The sequence below is a fragment of the Bacillus rossius genome, chromosome 17 (genome assembly GCF_032445375.1).
Source record: "Bacillus rossius redtenbacheri isolate Brsri chromosome 17, Brsri_v3, whole genome shotgun sequence".
Taxonomy (NCBI): Eukaryota; Metazoa; Arthropoda; class Insecta; order Phasmatodea; family Bacillidae; genus Bacillus; species Bacillus rossius.
Window position 1 is genome coordinate 29,618,837 of NC_086344.1, and position 21,656 is coordinate 29,640,492.

At 34.8% G+C, this 21,656-nt stretch overlaps 2 long non-coding RNA genes across 5 annotated transcripts in view; one reads left to right on the top strand and one right to left on the bottom strand.

Annotated features, from left to right (window-relative positions):
- The first annotated feature begins 1,433 nt into the window (after positions 1 to 1,433).
- Positions 1,434 to 21,653, top strand: LOC134540637 (uncharacterized). 3 transcript variants are annotated; one of them, XR_010076477.1, is made up of 6 exons: positions 1,434 to 1,517; positions 3,331 to 3,433; positions 3,837 to 4,580; positions 10,568 to 10,695; positions 19,370 to 19,542; positions 20,533 to 21,653. It is a non-coding gene; the product is annotated as an uncharacterized LOC134540637 (long non-coding RNA). The 3 variants fall into 3 exon arrangements; XR_010076475.1 differs by having other exon boundaries at positions 4,409 to 4,580; XR_010076476.1 differs by having other exon boundaries at positions 4,409 to 4,517.
- LOC134540636 (uncharacterized) overlaps positions 16,081 to 21,656 on the bottom strand; it is a 37,700-nt gene continuing 32,124 nt past the window's right edge. Inside the window, exon 5 of one of the 2 annotated variants that reach the window (XR_010076473.1) lies at positions 16,081 to 18,555. This is a non-coding gene — a long non-coding RNA (uncharacterized LOC134540636). The remainder of the gene's footprint in view (positions 18,556 to 21,656) is intronic. The other variant, XR_010076471.1, reaches the window with a different exon arrangement.

Below are 21,656 nucleotides of genomic sequence, written 5' to 3' on the forward strand. Positions count from 1 at the left end.
AGTTTGTGGGTTACAAAAGTTTGTTAAATAATGGAATCCTCAGATTCTAGTGAAAGTGAAGATGATGTTATAGTAAGACGTCCTAGATATTTTCAAGAAAGGAAAAGCTATAGGTTGTTAGAGGAAACATATAAGTACAATGAACGTTTTAGATTAACACGTGGTGTTTTTAATTATATGTTGACAAGCATTGAGGCTATGTTATCCCATCCAACAGCAAGAAACCAGGCACTTTCAGCTAAACAACTCCAAATAGCACTGCACTGGCTTGGCAGTGGTGTGAAATACCACTGTGTTGCAGACATGCATAATGTTTCAAAATCTACTGTCAGTAGGGTGGTTAACAAAGTAGTCACTGCTGTGAATGACTCTCTTCTAGTAAATACAGTCTGCTGGCCAGAAAATGTTGATGACGTTGTACAAATGTTCAGTGAAATAGCAGGAATGCCACGAATTTGTGGTGCATTGGATGGAACACTAATTAAAATAGATGCCCCTTCATTAGACGAACAAGCTTATGTAGATAGACATGGTACCCATTCTATTAATGTAATGATAGTAGCTGGACCAGATCTGCAGTTCTATTATGTTTGTGCAAATTGGCCTGGAAGTGTCAGTGATGCTCGTGTGTTCCGAACAGTTCTTTGTGTGACAGAATGGAATTGGGTTGGAGACCTTTCCTTATTTTCCTGAGAAAATTTTCGCACTTCCTATTTTTCAGATCCCTCTTAGACATTTCACTTATATTTATTTCGTATAAACTGTGTCTCGGTTGTGCGTTGTAATCGCGTCGTTCGGTAGTAAGACAGGATGAGGATTTGTGGATGTAACAGTAATCACATATAACATAAACATAAACAAAAAAACATCATCATCAGCTGACTACTAAAATAATAAAAGTAGTAGGTACTTTCTTTCAGTAGAGCATGAACGTTGTTTATGAAACAGAATTTATTACTCTACTAGCTGCTTTTTATTTCACTGCTATGTAGGAGCTAATATTATTAGTGTGTTTATGTAACAGGCCAAAGTAGTGCTCTCTTTTAGTAGAGCATGAACGTTGTTTATGAAACAGAATTTTTTGCACTACTAGCTACTTTTTATTTCACTGCTATGTAGGAGCTAATATTATTAGTGTGTTTATGTAACAGGCCAAAGTAGTGCTCTCTTTTAGTAGAGCATGAACGTTGTTTATGAAACAGAATTTTTTGCACTACTAGCTACTTTTTATTTCACTGCTATTTAGGAACTAATATTATTACTGTGTTTATGAAATAGGCCCCCCTGTTTCATAAAACTTATTAGTCTTCTAATTCGGTTTGGTTGGTCGCGCGCCGCTTGTGTAATGTAACCCCTGCTGGCGTTTCGCCTAGTGTAGGTTGCGCTGGTTGGTTGTGTCTTGCCGCGCATTCCGTGCAACTGTGCGAGAGAGACAGGAAGTCAGTAGTGTCGTCGGAGCAGTTCGCTGAGAGAGAAGTGGTTGTTGACGGTCTATCATCGCAGCCCGTGTCACGAAGGTAAAAAAGTCTTTTTACTTAACAATCGTAAACATTTTATGTATTTAAATAACATAAATATCACGTTTTTAAAACTGTCTAAAAATGTCTAAAAATTTATGGCATCTAACCCCTAACCCCAGACAGATTGTGGTGAAAATTTGTGATTGTGAAATCTTCATACTTCTGAAAATACTTGTTGCATTTAAAACGAGGAATATACAGACGCTTGTGCAGTATGTATATCATTGATGCATGAATAGTTCACGGTAAGTCACTTAACACTTTTATTGCACTGTAAATGATGTGAACTGCTGTTTGAGTTTACTCAAAGACAGCTGCTTCTAATACTATTTAATGTTTATCATTGGTATTAAATTTCACAATCTCAAATTTTCAGGACTGCAAGTGGTTTGGAGAAATTTATTATTGAATACTTTTTTTTTTTTTAGTTCGTTTTAAAAACCACGGTGTATCAAAAATGTTGATTAAATAATAATAATTCAGATTTTTAGTCTTGTGTGAACATCGTAATCCAGTTCAAAGTTCATCGGGAAGTTAGTTTAAAATCGATTGCAGGCAGACAAGAATGTGAGGTAGTAATAATGAAAAGTTCTTACGAACTGGAGTTATAACAAAAATTTTCCAAAAGTTACTCATTCCTAATATTTAATTTTTCATTCTTGTGTGTGTCGTTACTACACTTGAAATTTTTATTTTCGAGTAACACAAGTTATTTAGCCGAAATTGTAACTAACAAGATTTGGCAACATGATCGGTTTTCATTTATGTACATACTTGTTAACGGTTATTATTGTTTAGTTCTTGTCCTTGTTTGCAATTCTACTTAAAATTATTTCAACTCTGTAGGTGAAGAACTAGACCTCAATTATTTTTCAGAGAGTCATTATTAAAATTATTAATATGCCCACTTTACATTTTGTAGGTCGGTGGAAATTGATAGTGAACGAGTGTCGCATGTAACGAGGTTATTTTTTTTTAGTAGCCCACAAATAATTTTAACTTACGAAAAATTATTCGTCATTACAACTTTACAGTTGTTGCTTGTGTGAAACGCTTGTGACTGGGTATTATTTTCAAGCACTAGTAATTTTACTTGTTGGTTACAAACTTGTACGTCAGTGAAATGGGCCTGTAGCCGTGTATCGGAGCGTGACCATAGAGTCGAGAGTAGATTTTTTTTTGTGTGTACTGGACGTCGCTCGGTATGTTTTTGTAAATTTTACACTAAATGCATGTGGCAGCCGTGTCTCCGTAGATTTTACACCTACGTGTTGGGGAGGCCTTCATTTCACAGACGAGAGAGCCACACCCGAAGTTCCCCAAAGTTCATGCTCGCTTTTATTTTTCCGTTCTATCTCATTGAATAAACCGGTGTGTTAAATTTTGCGGTCGATTAGGATAGGTTAGCTACATTATAAATACCTTAAAACATTGTGGATGGTTGGTTATATTATGTAAGTATAGCTACATTAAAAATACTGTAAAATCATTTTATGCGGTTGCTTAGCAAATAACTTTTTAATATGTAGCTATCCAGGGCTAGGAAACCGTTTACATGATTTCACAGTATCTTTAATGTAGCTATCCTAACCAAATCAACCGTACACAATGTTTTAAAGTACCTATTTATAATGTAGCTAACCTAACCTGTTACAATGAACAAAAAAAAAAAAAAAAAAAACTCCGAAGATGCACTATCGGACGTTTGGCTCTCTCGTCTGTGAGAGGGTTTCCCGTGTACCGGGAGTTAGCGAGTGCAGTGTGTGTGCAGACAAGTGACTGTCGTCTGTTTACACGGTGCGGGCGACAGTGGAGGGAGGGAAGTGAGAGGGCTGACCGACAACCGGAGCAGCCCTGACGACCGCTAGGCCCTGCACCCACGCCGGGTTGCTGTCACAACTTGGAAACACAAGGTAGAAGATTCTAAGTTGATAGTTGTATGTTGTGTGTTTCTGAGCTGCGTGATTATAAGTTGTGATGGTTCTAAGTTATGACATTTCTATGTTGTGATGGTTCTAAGTTGTAATGGTTCTAAGCTGTGACGGTTCTAAGTTGTGACGGTTCTATGTTGTAATGGTTCTAACTTATTATGGTTCTAACTTGTGACGGTTCTATGTTGTGATGGTTCTAAGTTATGACATTCTATGTTGTGATTGTTCTAAGTTATGACATTCTATGTTGTGATGGTTCTATGTTGTGATGGTTCAATGTTGTGATGGTTCTATGTTGCGTGTTTCTAAGTGATGTGTGACTCCTAGAGGTGTAAAAGTAACGAAAAAATGTGTACCCGTATGTATTCGTTACTATAACAATTAGTACTCGTTACTTTCGTATCGTTACTCGTTACTTCTGATACCGCATGACATGGCACATGCTATGTTATGTAACGGCATCGAATCGAGTCGTATTTCGTACGTGTACAGTATGACGTCGCGTAAATAAAAATAAATCGAATATAAACAATTAAAAATATTTGATAATTAACAGCTTTTGTTAACCAAGAAACAATTAACTCTCATTAAAGCGGCTTTATTATAATATATATTTTAAGATAAGAACATAAAACGTGAAAATACGCGATTATAAAAAACAAAAACATACATATTTATAATTTGTAAAAAATACTTTCTTACGTTGTTTCTGTTCGAATCTAAAACTTTGTCTACACACACAATACCTTTAATAAACAGTAAAAAACTTGGACGACGAATTTCCAAATTATACTTTTATTAATAAACAAACATCTTTCTTTGTAACGAATACGCGCGCGCATGCGTGAAACATACGAAAGATGCGAGTAACGAAATGCATTCGTGTGTAACGTTTCGTTACTCGTTACTAGATGCCGCACCCGTTACTCAGTAACGAATACATACGGTTTGCTACAGCTCTAGTGACTCCACCCACGCGGAGCAGGCTGCTGACGCCAGAGGAGCAAGTGCAGGCAGCTGACCGCCTGGAGGTGCAGACTGGGAGAAGCAGCTACATTGCTACAGGGTGAGAACAGCCCCAACACACATCGACGACCACCGGGGGACAGACGGAAATCGGCATCAACGTGTGGGTGTATTTTTACTTACATAATATTAAAAATACACTAACAGTGCAAGTGCATTTTTTAATATTATACTTGTAAAAGTACACCAACATGTGTAGGTGTTAAATTACACCTACTCTGCGGCCACATAACTACATTTAGTGTAAAATCAAAAATTGCTGTGTTTAGGTAAACATGCCGTAACTGTAGGTGTATTTTGTTACTCTTGAGTTGCATCAATTTACCACGAACGTCATTTAAATTGTACTGCACCGTCTAACAAATTTACATAACTTCCAAAAATATTTCACTTGGGGTTTTATGAAATGTATATTGTTTACGTAAAATTACACATAACCCGTAGCTGCATTATCACAACATAACTTATTTTAATTACTACCTGCTTGGACATTGTGGGTGTAATAAAACTATATGAACCTATAATCACACAATGTTAGTAGCAGTAGTTTTGCACCAAGGAAAGTGCGAAAATTCCCAAACCCTTGTGTGTTCTAAATAACATGAAAAAGAAAAAAAATGTAGACACACACAGAATGTGTAATTTTACAAAGGTTTTTTTTTTACAGCGTGCATGCAGGGTGTCCTCAATTAGTACTTTCGTACTAGATCTAGTACTTTTATGAGTTTTTTATTGGTTTAGTACATTTACTCTCAGATCTAGTACTTTCTCCTTTAATATAATAATGTTACAGTAATACCAATTTGTTTCAGTAAAGTGCCCAAGATGGATTTTATTAAATGTTATTAATCTTTTAGGGCGCGAATTACATATTAAAAGACTTAATATCACAGAAACGTGTATTTCTACTTCCTTTGATACATCTTATTATCGTCCCTCTTCTCACATAAAAAAAAAACAAAACTTACTAGTGCTACCAACTCACAAACGTTTGATTGTATCTTTAACAGATTTGAAATAGCGAAATCCATTTTGACAGAACTACAAAACCCTGTAAGGCATATTTTTTTGTTCCAGGCTTTTATTCTGCCGACAGTAATTAATTTAAATTTCCAAGGTACTGAATATTGTCTTCATATTATGATTTCATCAGTGGAAGAAAAAATGAAAATGATAATGAAATATTACATGAAACCTCAATATGTTTTTAATAATCCAATTGGAAAAATAAATCCAGCTGATATAAGCAAAGTTTATGCAGGAGCAAGAGTGGAATTGAAAGTTAAATGTTTGGCCTTCTGTGTAAAATTTTGCTTCCAAGTTTTAAAACGAATAAATTTTAATGACTGTTCTAAAAAGTTTAGCAATGCTGAGTCCAGAAAAGTGCAAGCAAATAAGACGACAATCACGGTATAATGCCACTTGCCAAACATTTTCCTAATGTTATTGAAGAAAAAAATTACAAAAACCTGGATAGGGAATTGCGTTTATTAAAGACTGTAGAAGCACTGAAGAAGAATTTATGGATTTTTAGAAAACAGTTTTTGGAATGAAAACTGCGGTAGACCAAATGTTCCCTTCTTAAAAAGTGTTGATTAAAGCCATGCTATGCCTGCCTTTCATCCGCAGCAACTGAAAGAATATTTTCAGCAGTAACATTGAACAAAAAAAAAGTTAGAAAAAAAACTACAAACATCACTGGTAAATGCACTTCTTTTGGTAAAAGAAAAATTGAAATAACACATCAGCTGTAGATTTTACTGTTTCAGAAGAACTGATTAAGAGGCCGTGTCACAAATTTGCGCTCCTATCTATATCAATGTTATTTTAAAAGGCAGTTTTTCTCAAAGTCTATAAGAGGTAGGGGCCAGAAATTTTGCCTACTGAAAGTATACAATACATTTAACATAACCGCTTTTTTCAAATTTAGTTATCATATCATATATTATTTCTGTGATGAAAAAAATATAATCAATATTTTGATTTGTCCAGATACAGTGGAATTTTGCTTATATTTATAATTATTTAGCAAAAACTGAAAAGGCCATTGAAATGTATTGTACATTACCTTCCGATCAGTGTCTTCATGATCATGATGGGTTTAAAAACCTGGTTGTAATCAAGTCTTTAACTATTTCATGACAACATTTATACTTAATAATTTGGAGATAGGCCTTTTCTATCCTAAGCCCCTGAGCTTTCACTATCTGGTCTGGCGACCGACCTGACACTCTTCAACCACCCCAAGGGTCTCCGATTGCACATCCGATAAAAAAAAAGCTGTTCGTTCATTTGTTTTTGTGTCACAGACTTCACACATTTATGCCAAGGGAATATTCCGCTGATGTGACGCCATACGAATGTATTATTCGCGACCATACAACTTTTTTGTTTGTCATCGGGAAGAAATGTTCATTTTGAATTGAGCATTTTTAAATGTCAGCGTAGAATATGCTTATCTGCCCATTTTGTTTCTTTCCATAATAATGAGTAAAGTTAACATTGTCATAGACATTTTATTATATTCGTTTGCCGTCCAAGTAAAACTGTCACTATATCGCACGTAATTATATATTTTACTAATTTGTTAGTTGTCATTTTATTTAAGTTACAAATAACAGTAATCAAAAACTATTACTTAATAGTCCAGAAAAGAGATTGAGTTATTATTCATTTAATAGGGGTTTAAAATATGGTACTACATACATATTATATATATTATACATATTATATATATTATACATATATTATCTTGTTGTCTTCTTTGTAACTTTACTGGAAGAATGGCATTTGGTATGTATGTTAACTCACAATGAAAATACTTCAGAAGTACTCAACAGTGAACAACCTAGGCCCTATACTAATTTCATTATGTTCATGGAAATATAATTAAAATTACAAATAATGAACTGTATGTGTTTCACGTAGAGATATCGTACGAACTGTATGTGGTACAGACCAACATTTGCTAAGGCTCTGAAAATACTTAATTTCAGTTAATGTGTGGAGAATATTAAAAGTTAGAAATAATGATATATATAAAACAATGCAAAGTTATCAGCATAAAAATATAAGTTATTTTTACGTAGCGCCTATTGGAATGAATATTTTGTGTTGAATTATGTGGCATGATTAATATTCTCTTATGGTATGTGTGTTTTGTTAAAATCTTATAAAACATAACTTACTGTTGAAGGATTTTCATTTTTTTTTTGTTATGATCTTATTTAAACAAGTTTTAATTATATTACACATGTCTATTTTAAAATCATTTTAATGTATACTTATAGAATTGTAATAGGCTTTATAAGGACTCTCAAAATGCATGTGAGTATCTATAATTATCTACATCACCATTATGGCCGTTTCACAAGATCAAATATTTATTGAATTCAATCAGTTGCATTCATTGTACATGATTTTCAATTTGTACATTGAATTCAATACAAATTGAAGATGTTATTCAACTAAGCTTATTAACTTATAAGTATTTTGTTTGTCCAGTACATAAAAGTAAAAGATTCTTTATTATTTAAATAATGAGCATCTATAAGCAATAACGTTTTCTAAATATTTACATAAACATAATGAAATCTAATTTTTCAATACTTAATATCTACGATCACATCAACGGCAGTATTATGTAATCAATGAGGTAATGAAATATCTTTAAAAGATATTTTCTCCTCTGTAAAGTAAATTTGTGATACAGCCCTCTTAATGTTAGTCTAGTGAGTTATTTCGTCTTCTAATATGCTACAGCAATATATAAAACTAAGTTTTGTTAGTGTTTTAGTCTTTTGTAATGTTAAAGTGTAATGTAATCAATTCATTTTTTTTTGTGAATTCTTATTCATAAAGATACATATCATAATAAGATAAATAGTAATATTTGTAAATTTAGATTCTTTGAAACAACATCGATAAGAGGTTCTCCTACCTCTGTTAAACTGTATGATGGTGCATTGTAAAAAAATTAGGTAGTCTGACTTAAGTGAGATTGTATTTAGATTGTGTGTAATGCATATGCAATATCTAAGCATAAGAATTTATGTTATTATCCTTTTAAAACGTTACACTATGAATTTCGTATACTTTTTAATGTCAACTACCATTATTTTTCACGGAATATTACATCCAGATAAAGAATAATTACCACATGTTTGAAGATTAATTGTATTCCGATACATTTAAAGTATTAAAATTTTTAGATACGACTCATACTACAGTTGTAAATGTGAGATTTCTTGATTCTGAATCCCAGCATCCGCAATTTCCTAGTGAGCCGCCGGTCAGATTGTCATCCTCTCAGATTGTCGAGGAACCAGATACATTTTTCGTCGAGTAATCTGGCGGTATAGTAGCTTTATCACGCGCTGCGGTTACAGTTACTTCGGTTGAATAAGCCACTAAATCTCACTGTTAAAAGAGAGAACTTCTAGACCAGAATATTGGAAATAAAAATTTACTGACACGGCCTCTTAAGATAGCAAGCTCTGCTAGAAAAAAAATGAATGAATATTTCCTTTGGTTTATTTTGTGAGGGGGAACTCGGAAAATGTGTAAATATAATATTTAGTAAATGTAATTTTAATGCATAATTTTTTTTATTTATTTTTTTTATTTTTGCAAATTCTAGACATTAAATTTAATCACATGTAGTAGGTCAAGTGCAAGATTAATACATGGGGAATCATAGTTTTTAGGTAACAGCAACTCCAAATGCATGCTGGTGATAAAATGGTGTGTTTAAAATTTTATTTTTTTTATTTGCATGTGTTATTTTAGTTACTGTTTATTTTCAATTAATTAATTTTTAGAGCGTTGCAATGTCATAATAACTCCCTAAATTAAATTATAATTTAGTACTACTTTTTTCTTAAGTTGGTACAAAATATTTTTTTCCGTGTAGTAGAGGTGGGTTGTTACAGCAATTTTCGGTATCTGTTCCAACCTCATACTGATACAGCATTGTACCATGTTACAAGTATCTGATACTTCTGTATCAGACGCTCCCAGGAGGCAACAAAGCTCCGCGTACGCAGACCGTGCGACCGGAAGGAGAATCTGATACATTATTTATCACGCCTGGTAATTCTCTACCTCTGATACTCTCATGCCCGCCTGATACAACCAGTATCAATTAGTTCAACATTCACTGCAGTTCGTCCTGGCCGTGTATCACCATGTTGCGGGCTGTCATGCTTTGTAGTTAGTATCTTTATAGTGAAATAAGGAATGGATAAGTGCACGAAAAAGACTTCATTTGTGTGGAATTTTTTCACGGAAAATAATGAGTTTGCTAATTGTAATTTGTGTAAACAAAAACTGAGTTATAAATCATCATCGACTAATCTGAAGAAACATTTGAAACGTAAACATTGATATAGTATGCTCACTAATGTACCTATCTGTTTTTTTTTTTTTATTTTTGATAAAATCGTGAAATTTTAATGTATAAAAACACTAGTTACTAATTGTTTTCGAAAAAAGAAAGTCCATATGTTGATTACATCTGTTATTAGTGTCAACTGAGAATTTATTTGCATTTTCATAGCTGTTAGGTGCACAGATATAATATTTATATCTTGTATTAATGTACTTTTTAATATTAAAATTTCATTAGTTTTATTATTGAACGAGACGGTGCACGCACTGCGCACTGAGCGTACTTTGAACTAGGACAATAAACAAAACGACTTGTAAGTTGTAACAATATCGCTTTGCGCCTCTCCTTCAAGGCTTCAACGCCTTCCCCTGCGCTTCCTCCCCTACATTATTTCCCTTCTTTATCCCTTATTCGTCGTTCCTGCTCCCTCCCCTTTCACAAGCTCCGCCCAAGTGACCGTCATCTGCGATCGGGTACTGCGCTCATTGGCCGTGGGTTCCAGGTGAATTCTGAACTGATACTAAAGTCTCTGATACTTTTCAAGTGTACTTGTTTGCCGTTCCTGATACAGGCGCGTATCAGTTCCAAAGTATCAGGTTGATACTTTTCGACCCACCTCTACCTTGTAGACACCCTGTGTGCATGCCCTGTGCGTGGGTTTTGTCCGCGTCAGACTTCAGTTGTTTGTATGTTTTTCGTAGTTTTCCTGCCAGCGGTCGCTGAAAGATGGACCGACTTGTTCCGCACGGGTCTCTGACGGTCTCCGGACAGCGTGGTCGCCGTGAACAAAGGCCCAGTCGAGCTGCCGACTACAGGACAGCCCAGTGAGGTACTCGTGGTGCGCTCTTGTACCGAGAATCAGGCACTAAAGTGCCGGAATTCCAAGACACAGAAACTAGAGTTCAACTGCTGAACACGTTACATACACTATCCTCACCGTATTCCAAGTGCACGAAAGGACTAGAGCTGCGGCAAACCGTATGTATTCGGTACTGAGTAACGGTTGCGCCATCTAGTACCGAGTAACGAAACGTTACACACAAATGCATTTCATAACTCACATTTTTCGTAGTATGGAACAGTTCACTTGTAGTTCTACACTTAACCTATTAAATCCAATTAAATTTAGAATGACTTGAACACAAGTCTGGTTGAAAATACGGAAAAGTGAAGAAAAAAATGCACCTTACGCAGTTTTGGTACGTAATGTATAAGTATGTTTTCCTACAAATTACGAATGTTGCGACGCCTCGACGTCATACTGTGTACTCGTACGCAAAACGACTCAAATCGTTACTCTAACATAACATAGCATGTTATGAGGTATCATAAGTAACGAGTAACATAACGATACGATCAGTGGCGTCTCGTCAGGGCAAGCAAGGCAAGCAGTGCTTGCCCAGGCAGTTTCCAGACATTGTATTTTTTAAATAAATATTTTATTCAGAATAGTATTTTACTTTGGCTCGTGCAGTTAGGTGTATGTATTTTTTACACTATCTTCTTGGGACCCAATACTGTGCGCTATAAAAAAAGAACTCGTTGACACAAAAACATGCTGTTTTAGAAGCGTTGCTAGGTTTAGAAGCGCTGGCAGGACCGCTTTCAGCAGGAAGGCTGCCGCAGTAGTTTCCTTACGGGAGGGGGGGGTGGCATGGTACAAAGGTTCAGGGAGGGGATTGGCTGGAAAAATACGCGGTAGAAGCTACGAAGGTAACGCTTTCTTGCCGAACTGGAGCGAACATGGCCGAAGCAGACTGTGGAATTTTTCCGCCGACTGCTTCGGCTATGTCCGCCACAGTTCGGCAAGGCAGGTGGCGATGTCGCGTTTCAGTCGGCGGTCGTCTCTCGGGGCGCGCGCATCTCTCCCGCGGGCTGTTGGCTGGCAGTGCGTGGGGGATTTGTGGGCGTACGATGATACTCCACTCCCACTTAGTATATAAGTAATGTAGAGTAGGTATTTTACTATCAGAATAATGTAAGTCAATCATTATTTTTCAAAAATAATGTATTAAAAAAAAATGTCAATTTTTCTACCTGTGGAATAGTCAATGTTCAGTTAAGAAAACTACTTAAATAGCACAATTTTGTACCTTGAAATCCATATTTTCCCGGCGGAGGGCCCCCAGACCCCCCCCCCCCCAACCACATCATGTTTTGGTGTGAACGGAGTTATTGCTTCCCCTCGTGTAAACCTCACGCCTCGCCACTGGATACGATAGTAACGAGTACTAATTGTTATAATAACTAATACATACGGGTACACTTTTTCCTCTTTTACACCTTTAGTTCTGTTACACAAATTCCGCGCATGCAAAGAGCTCAATTTTTTTTTGTTTTGTTTTATTTCATCCAAATGGCTGAATCTCATCTGGCGCCATTATCTCTTGTATATAGTCATTTTCGTGTTCATCGGGGTACATACAAAGTGTGTTGGTGTGACAAATGAAACTTTATGATGGTGAAACTATCCTGGAATACAATTACATAAAAACAAATAATTACAACCTTAAAAATACTTGAGAAAATTGAAACTACAACCATTAATTTTTCACGATAATACACTGCGTATTAAAATGGTTGATTTTTCGTTACCTAACATGTTTTAGAATACGGACTGCGATTTTGGTTGAGGTTGTATCCCAACAAGTTAGTGCTTATTCGCTACTAACCAGAATGCCACGTTAAGAGAACATTTATCTGACTGTAAAGAAATTTCTTTGATGTCTTTGGTTTACGCATTAGGCACGGAAATTATACTTCACTAGCTGAAATACCCTTGGGGAACTGATTTTCAGAAATAACTCGTTCTCAGTTGATGGCTTTTTACTATAAGGAACATCACTTCTAAATTGCAAGTCTTTGGGAGAGACACTTGAAAAAACTGATTTTTTAAAAATATTTAATGTTCCTGAAACCCCCTTGGCACCTTGGGAGCTGATTTTGAAAAGTTTTTTTTAAAATTTTTTTTTTAAATATATGCCAAAATTTCAACTCTGTAAGTTTTACAGTTTCAGAGAATTAGTGATGACTGATGGTGATGAGTGAGTCAGTGATATTTTGATTCATACAAATTTTACCGCCCCTTTAGAAATGGAATTTCTGAAAATCCCTCCAAATTTCAAATTTATAGGTTCATCGGTTTAGCTGTGCATAGTCTTAAGTCAATCAGCATACACAAGTCATGAAGGGGTTATGACTGTGAATAACCTTTTCACTTATGATTAGCTTCCATTGATTATCAGGAATTGTATTCCACACATAAGGTGTAATCAATCTCCAATCCTTGGATTCAAGCCTGTGAAAAAATAAATTGAAACTAATGATTAATAAAAAAAAAAATTGTTCACAGTTAAAACCCATTCATGACTTTTGGCACGGCCTGTACAAGCCAGTGGCAGTCGTATACTTTGCAGGGCCCTGAGTTGTTTAATTTATTTTTAGAGCCCTAATATTTGGATATGAGCCTTAACCGAGGAGTCTGGGCATATGGGATATTCCCCTACACAAAATAAACTCTGTAAAAAGGTTTTCAACCAAACCAGTACCTTATTATCAAAACCACCTTCAATATTTAAAGATGATTAAAAAAGTATGAATATGATTGCATATTTAAATTCTGATAAATTATGTTTATGTTATATTATGAATAAATTATATAAGTGAATGACAAAACATTTTTACTTGACAGATGCATCTATAATACTAGATTGGCTACGCATGAACGGTTATATTCCTCTTAGAATAAATACAATAGCATGCAATGTAAAGTACTCATTCTAAACAATTAATGAACTTCTGTTTACTGAAAAAATCGTAAGAGATGAATGGCCAATGCTAGTGGGAAAGACTGAAAGAGATTTGTAATTGTTCCTTATTGCATAAAGAGTTGTATTATTAATTAAAATGAAGGAAATGGATGTTTTGTAATTCATGATATATTTTATTATGAAAATATTTAGGCAAATAATGCTTTGAGGAACAATTTTGTTGAGTATGTTTGTGATTTGAAATTGCAAAGCTACCAATTTTTTTATTATTTTATTTTTATTTTGAAGAAATGAATTATAACGCTGTGATATAAACTCAACTGGATACAATAACAATTATCCCCGGAAGTAATGTGTCCAATTAGAGTAAAATATTAAAATAAAGTTAGCAATTTGCTATGTAAAATCCTACTATACTCAAATAAATTTGACTTTGGAGATGTGAATTGTAAAACTTTGTTCAGAGAAACACCGGACGTGTCAAGTAGTGAGTGTCAGATGGTGTGCACAGTGTAGCTGACACACTGTTGTATCAGATCATTGTGTCTGCATTAAGCCACGTCCACACTTCTCAAAAAATAAATGATAGAATCGGACAGGTGTCAAAGCAGGGTTGGCCGATTTAAATCACAATGGTTATAAAAAAAAGGGTATTTTTAAATAGAATCTTAATATATATAAATCTCGTGTCACAATGTTTGTCCTCAATGGACTCCTAAACCACTTAACCGATTATAATAAAATTCGCACAACATGTTCGATCCAACGTGAGAGATAGGATAGTTTAAATCTCAAATTATAGTCTTAATTTTAATTTATTGCGATTTATAAAAGCGAAATACCACTCACTGACTCACTCATCACGAGATCTCTAAAACTATAAACCCAATTGACTTGAAATTTAGCATAATTATTCATTTTGTGATGTAGACGCTCACTAAGAACGGAAATCCGATCCCAAGGGGAGTTTCGGAGGGGGGAGGGGGGGGGGGGGGGTAATATATCAAAATTTCCATTTTTTGGTAGGAAATCACCATGGCAACGGCTGTTGCTTTGTTGATGCTTCATTCGTCTCTATGACAACGACTATTTCATTGTTAGTGCAGTCCTCATTACCGTTGAAATTTAGCTGTTATCTAAATATCAAAAATTACCCTTTTTTTTCAAGTATTTATATTTTACAGACTTGAAACTTCACAGTAATGTTCCTTATGTTACGCAGGATGACATTTTCCGAAAATTAGATCCCATGGGTGGTTAAAACAAGGCAACAGGATTTTGCATTGTTCATGCCTTCTGCGTCTCCATGGCAACGGGCATCGCGCGGCAGTGGCGTACCCACAAGGAGGGGCAAGTATAATGAGCGGCGCAAGCGTGATCTGCCTGTAGACTGCCGTAGCGAAGTACGGGTACATCAGTTGTACGTTGCGTGCACGAGTCGGGAAACCATCGGTGCTATTCATTTTCTCTCCGGTACATTATTCAGCATTGTAATAAATTTTCACTGATTTTTTTATTATTTACCATTACTGTAAATGGGTGATGTGGCTTAATTTTTTTCCATTAGTATAGCCGTGCGAAGCCGGGTCGGGCAGCTAGTACTATAATAAATTTTAGTGAATGGTCTAATTCCGCTCTAAAAAACATTAGTTTGCTCATTCGTGTTTCTTGTGATTCATGGGAACGAATAATTTTATACTAATGAAGTTCTTATCATCTGAATAAGATGTAGATTATACCCAGTTAAATACTCCTCTAAAATTAAATTAGTAAATTGTAGGTAAAAGTATAGAAGTTTCTATTTCGTTGGAAATCCCTGACTACATGAGTGGCGGAAAGCGGGATGTTGAACGGCTTTCATTTGAACAAGCTGAGAACAAAAATAACTACCCAATACAGTAAAAAAAAAACCTGTTTTAAACTGAATAAAACCAGGTTTAAACCTAGTTTTTCCCAACCCTGCATCAAAGGGAACACATGTGTCACTGATACAAGGTGCGGAGGTGTTTCCTGATCATCATTTTGTTCGACGACGTAGTGTGGGAGGGGCCATAAATATTTTCATTAATGTAACAATGACTAATACTCAACTTGTAGCCAATGAATATGAAAAATTATATTGTAGCATTCTTTGGGAACACGTATTAGGTCACATCATCAGCAGTAGTACATAGAGTAAGAATAAACCGTTCGTTAAACTCTTCTGGGGGAAGAACACGGGACCAACCGCTTTTCTATGTGTGTGTCGGGGGAGGGAGGGGGGGGGGGGTAGTTACGGGGGCATTTCGTACCACTCTTCCTTGGTCACCAGAAAACACATTTATTAAAAATTAATTTTTTTATTTTTATATTGTTTGACCCCATTTCTAGGGTATGATACATATCTCATATATGTATACATTAAATTGCATATTATAATACATATTGGATATATACAACGATACAAATATATATAGAATATAGTAGTTGAAAAGACAAAATATACAATTACATTACACTTTTTGAGTCATTACATTATGTGAAAGATAACAAAAATATTATAAATTAAAATGTGCAACATATTGTATACAACCATAGAGTAATAGTGGTATAAATTACAATTCTGTTTTAAAATCACCCCACATCAATTATTTTATTTTTATAGCTTCTATGCCTTTCCCTTTTCACCCCTTTCACATAAATGCTGGCTACACCCTATGATTTTGTATCATCAAGACATGAAGACAGCCAAGAACTCTCTAACTTTCGTTTCAACTTAAGCCCAATAACTTTCTCAGTTAACAAAAAAAAAAAAAAAATTATCCACTATCTTTGAGATTTCCTTGTCTTTCACCTTAATGTGTGACACATGAAAATACAGTATGTTCATAAACGAATGTCCCAGTTATAAATTTTAATAGTATCAACTGTGAGTTTGTGATGTTTTCTCATTTGCAACGACTCCTAAGCATTTTGTGTTCTGCAATTTGCTAAGACTGAATCTGTAATTTTAGTTCAAAATGTGCTTTGTTTGTACGTGAGTGGTTGAACGTCGAAGTCCCTGACCGTTGTACCTAATGGTTGAGACGACAGAACTCCTTTTTTTGCTGTTGTCCACGTTCATCTGACGTAACGCCATGCTGTTTTTTTTTTGTTAAGGGCTTTGTAGAAGATTGTGTCTTGTGTTTCGCCATTACCAAGTGATTTGCCAGAATCGAAGAGGCTATTTGCTTCCATCACTACCGACTTGTTAACCAAAGTATGGAAGAAGTATCTGTTAAGCCAGTCACGGGCACATAGCAATAAGTCAAGAGTCTTTTTTCTTTTCTCAAGCAATGTGTCTCTTTCTAAAACAATCCCTGTGTCCGCACCTTAACGAATCTAAGAAATCACCTGAAATGCTTAAAAAGCATTATAACAGAATATGATCTTAATCAAAGTAGGTTTGAGTATGTTCATGAAGAATCTTGCTAATAATCATTGTGTGTCGTGCTGAAAAAAGAAAATAGTGTTTACACTAATAGTAAACTGTTTTGTATGGAATCTGAGATGAATCTCATCAAATATCACATATGTATGGTATATGTATAATTTACCTAATACTTTAATCGTGATATAAAAAAATAAAATAAAAAATATTTTAGTTACTTCAGTGTTCAATCAAATAAAACATACTAAAAGGTCTTCAAAAAGACTGTTTCTTTACAAAGTACACAGGTTCATTTACTCACATGTCTTTTCTAAATAAAAGTAGATGTAATTACATACATTTTGCAAAATTGGACACTGAAAAAATATTGTCTCTTAAGTATTAAGTTATTTTGGCTTGTAAGTTGATCCCTAACTCACTTGCAGTCATTAAACCAGATAGTAAATTGTTTAAAATAACAATTGTGATAAATGCAAAGTGAAACTGCATTCCATAGACTTATATGCAGCATATTTTAACAAAATTTGATATTGAATGTAGTATTTTTTTGAATAGAAAAACCATGATGGATTAAGATTTTTTTGGGAGATGAAAAATGACAAAGGTTACCAAAATAAACATATTATGAACATTTGTCTTAACTCTTTATTGCTACTAGATGACAATTTTTGCAACAATGTTAAAATGGAAATGAGCTATCAAGATAAATATAAAAAACATTTCTGTAGTAATGTTAAGAAAACTAATTGACCAACATGGCTTTAGATACTAAGCCTATTTGCTTACACTGCCAATGACAAGTTGCTGGTTGGAATATAAAACAATTTAATTGGTAGACTTAAAGGAATTGCCACTTTAATGTTCATGACTTATGAACATTTTGAAATGTAGCTGTGAACATGAGTTTCAAAAGTACTTCGTATAGATGTTGCCTGTTCTTTGCTTAAGAATTGTAAACTTTTCAGCTACAATCATGTATAGCTATTCATCACTGTAACAAAACTGACTAAAAATTTCCATAAACCGTACAAACATGTTGCTTTATAAATATTTGCGGGTTTATTTCTTAGAAAATTTAATTTACTATTTGTAAATTTTTACTTTATTTTATATTTGAAGAAAGTATTTGTAATAGGTATATGAGTTTAGTAATTTAAATAACTGTTCACTTGTGTCTAAATTTTTTATTAGTGCAATATTTCATTATGGGAATAAGCATAGAAAAATCTTGCATGTAAGTGATATCATAAAGAATAAAAAAGTTGTGCAATAATATTGAAATCAAAATAGCACTATGGGTGTGATGCACATGATTTCTAACCAAACCAGTCTGCTGCAAATAATTTTGTCAGCTCCACACCCCCTACCACCCCTTCACCACATTAATTAATGTACAATTTTATAAACCTTACAATAAAAAATACATCTAAAGAATAAAAGTTTATCTCCCTTTTTTTTTTTCTGTTGAGGCCCCTGTCCACCCTCCTTCACGGGCTCTGCTCACGACAAACTGAAACAAACGAGACATAAAATAGTCACTCCATATGCACATAAATCATGTTGGTCCGTTTCTGCGTGAAAGGGCAGACACACGCTTTTGCATTTATAATATTAGTAGGGAAAGGATTGATGTTGTGCCTACTGGCCTTCTCAGTTTTAATGTACTGGTCATGGGTTGGAGAAAGTGAGTGATGCTGCGTTCTATGCACGAACCTTGAGGGTAAACCACCAGCTAGACAATATAAAAAAAGGGGGTTTGTCTGTAAAGTCGCAAATTTGTTTAAATATAATCATGAACAATTAGTTATAGAAATAAACTGAAATTGGTCAATTTGAAATGACAAAATTGCACAAATAAATCAAATTTTTTTAAAACTACCACCTTAACCTGTTTGATATTATAGAAGATTTTCTCGCACGGTGGTTGTCCGGTTCTTGCAAGCTCAGATCAGGCGGAACGTGACAATGAGTCATGCCTTTTTGTGCGTGCAGCTGGCGTTCATAAATTTATAAGATGTTATGACATAAAAAAAAAAATAAAAACCCTGCTAATGAAAATAATCTTGTGTGTGATCGAAAGGGTGATATTTGCGACTCCATTGTTGAAGGTGAGATGAGGCTTTATAGTTAAATATTATAATATTACTGACCGCATTGGTTTTGGAGAACTATGTTGGAGATATTTTGTCGTTTCCCGCCAGGCTGCCAAACTTTGAACTAATTTTAAATTGTGAACTGCCATTGTGTGTTTGTTTGTGTTTTGTGCATGTTTTTAGACACTATTATGCAATGGTAGCTTGCATTCAAAATCTCGTGGCTTTCAGAAACGCAACCGGCACTGGAGGTGAAGACTGCCGGGCGAGACGTTACCTTTGGACATAGGAGAATGTCCTCACTTGTGTCTTCGAGGAAGACCACTGCCTCGCCGAAGCTCCGGACAGTTACCTGCCACATGATGTTACGCTGCTTGGGACGCCGCTTACGAAGATTGGTTATGGTATGTCATTGTCACTATCGTCACTAATCAGAGGTTTGGAGATGGATTTGTTTCGTGAAATCCACGTGCAGGTGTTTGAATAGTTCACTTTTACAAGTGTGGTGGGTGTTTAACCTTGTTTCTGAAGAGATCTCAGACATGACATGAGTGACTTACGGACTTGGCATACCGGGACAGTAACGAGTCTGCTGAGCAGAATCTAGCGAGTACTGGTACTGTCTTGTTTGGTATGTATTTAGAGAGGATACGTAAGACTTAAGTTTTACTGTTACATAAAAAAAATTGGTTGTCTGTAAAGTCGGTTTACGGATGATAGTTTAACGTGACCTCATAACAAAACATTGATGAAATGATTACATACTTTATTAATCATTTTTATTTTAATATTAAAAGAATAAATACTTCAAATTATACTAGTAATCAGATTTTTAAAATGCAAGAATAATTAACCTTTATTGCCGAAATTGTTGCTGTAATAAGCAATGAAAACCACATTAACGTTTCACTTCACTTTATAAACAGTTGACGAAAAAGTTTAATTTTAAAAACTGGCGTTTAGATTTAAAGATTAAATATAATTATGAACAAGTTTTCATATAAATAAACTGTAATCAAATATCTATCATCAATCATATGAATCACCATAATTTTTTAGTCAATTGTAACATTACCTATTATTACTGTACTCGCAGACAGTGTAACGGAACACAGCATAATGGAACAATGTGTGCAACGTGACACTTTTCCGTGCGTGCAGCCGGCGTTCATCGATTTATGAGACGTTGTCACGTCAAAAATACTACTATGCTTCTTTGAGTTCCGGAATACGTATGAGGACTTGGTACAAATTGGTGGATATGAGTCATTTCGAAAAGTCTGCTTGTCACTGCAGTAAAAACCAAGACATTTTTCATGATCATTGGATGTCACTTGTTAGCGAATGGCGACATAGTAGGGTCCTTCGTTTACCATCAGTTACAATTTTTCCAGGAGCAGAAGTAGTCGGCTGTTGCACTGAGAAAGATTTACAAGAGGCCCTTGCAGTCGGGAAGCCGACTACGACTACTTCTGCAGAGACTCGTGAAGAATCCCGCCGGCAGTAGACAGCTGGGCACCCACACAGGAGTTGGGCTTTTAAGTTCTACTTTATTCATCAGGCGAGTTACAGGGTCGAAGGCATCAAAAGTTACGCGCCGTTTGTACATCTACATTATGTGTAGTTTTAATTTACATTTTAAATATTGTCTTGCCTTTAAAATTATATGGGCTTTTAAGTATTGATTAAAATCGGATCATATTGGCCATTTGTTTAGTGTCATTAGTTCAGGGATTTTTATTTGATAATTTTTACTGTCGGTGACAAATGCTAAATTTTATAATTTTGTGAATTCATTTTTTTGAAGACTGTACTTGTGCCTCTTTTCTTATGTTGCAGTTGATTACCTTGCAAAATTAGAATGTAGCATCTCATGTTAGTAGAGCCTGTAGACCATTATGTAGACTGATATCGTGGATGTGTCTTACGTTCACATTAGTTACTCTTGATGTTGGAGTAAAGGTAGGCTTTGCATCATTTGCCCACTACGATGATTCTACTACTAAGTTATACAAATCGTTTAGAAGTGATTGATTAACCAATTGGGCCCTATACATGACCAACATCAATAAAATTATAAAAAAAAAACCATGCACAAAAGCACCTTTTTTTAAAGTAAGAAAACTTTATGCAATTAAAACATTGCAAAATTTCCTGGTAAAGTCTCAAATATTAAAAAATGCTTAGATTTATTCGTTGCGTGAGTATGCAGATTTAATATGTTCATAGGGTGTCCACATTCTGGTAATTCTGGAAAAATATTTGAAATCTTGGAAAATATCATGCTCTAGTGTCTAGACTACCATTTTCCAGACTGTTGGTACACTGTGAAAAAAAGACTATAAACTGGTGTGTGCAAGGTTCTTTTAGATAAAAATGAGACTAGCTATGGGTTTGGCATAGCTGAATTTTTTCCCTATATTCCAGAGAATTGCGAAATAGGTAAATAATTTAAAGGAGTTAGTCGGAGGGATGTACATTTTGGGGAAATTTATTTGGTCTGTTACAAAGTAAGGCT